Genomic DNA, 1104 nt, shown 5'->3' on the forward strand with positions numbered 1-1104 from the left:
TAAAATTATGTGAAGAAAATCATAATTTGCGAGAAAAATGTCATAACTTTTGGAGAAAAAATTTGTAATTTTATACAACAATAAAGTTGTGAAACATGAAAATATAAAAGTAATAATTTAACGAAAATAAAGTTGTAAAACTATAACAAAAATATTGTAATTTCACAAGAATAGTCATACAATTATGAGAAAAAAAAAGTTGTAACTTTACCGGAACAAACTTGATGAAATAGCTTTATCAACATAAAGTCATGACTTTTAGAAAATATAGTTGGTGGTCTTTATTGTGTTTAAGGCGGTAAGTTTATCCTCATGAAATTATAACATTTTTCTCATATTTTACTTTCATTTTAATTTCATATTTCATAATATTTTATTTTATGCCTTACAACATTAATTCTAATACAATTGCAACCTTTATCTCTGTTTTTTAAATGTTTTTTTTTATTTTTAATGGTGGCCCTAATACTCTGTCGTACTACACAGCTAGAGAGTAGAAATTGTCCAGTACCTGGATAATGACATGCTGTTTGCAAACCAGTGGTACAAAATCAATAGCATTAAGACTTGCCGGTGTGAGAGCTCTTTAAGTGGAAGATAAGAGAGGACAAACACTTAATCTGCGCTGTTCTACAGTGAAGTCTGAAAAAATAGTGTGTCACTGTTTCGGAGGTTTGTGCTTTTTTTCCCCACAATTGTCACTGTAAACTACAACACAACAAGACGAGAAGGAGAAAAAAACTTGAACCACGTGAGGCAAAAACGCTGCTGGGACTGAAAAATGCTGCTCCTGAAAAAGTATTGTTAAGGGCGAAAACTGAAATTCTTTTTAGATTTAAGCCAATCCCTAGTGGGAGTTTTAATCTAATAAATGGGCAGCCATGGTGCAGCGGTAGGGCGGTCGACTTCTGATTGGGAGATTGCAGTCTCAATTTCCACCTTCCCTGCCCATGTGTTGAAGTGTCTTTGGGCAAGACACTGAACCCTCTGGTGGAAGGTTGGCGCCAGTAAAGCCGCCTTCAGTGTGTGAATGTGTGTGTGAATGGGTCTGCGACCATAAAGCACTTTGGGCCTTCAAGGAAGGTAGAATCGTACTATACAAGT

At 35.0% G+C, this 1104-nt stretch overlaps 1 protein-coding gene across 2 annotated transcripts in view; it reads right to left on the reverse strand.

Annotated features, from left to right (window-relative positions):
* cntnap2a (contactin associated protein 2a) overlaps positions 1–1104 on the reverse strand; it is a 332490-nt gene that overhangs the window by 158672 nt on the left and 172714 nt on the right. The gene's annotated exons all lie outside the window — the stretch shown is intronic.

This window comes from Oryzias melastigma, linkage group LG20 (assembly GCF_002922805.2).
Source record: "Oryzias melastigma strain HK-1 linkage group LG20, ASM292280v2, whole genome shotgun sequence".
Classification (NCBI taxonomy): Eukaryota; Metazoa; Chordata; class Actinopteri; order Beloniformes; family Adrianichthyidae; genus Oryzias; species Oryzias melastigma.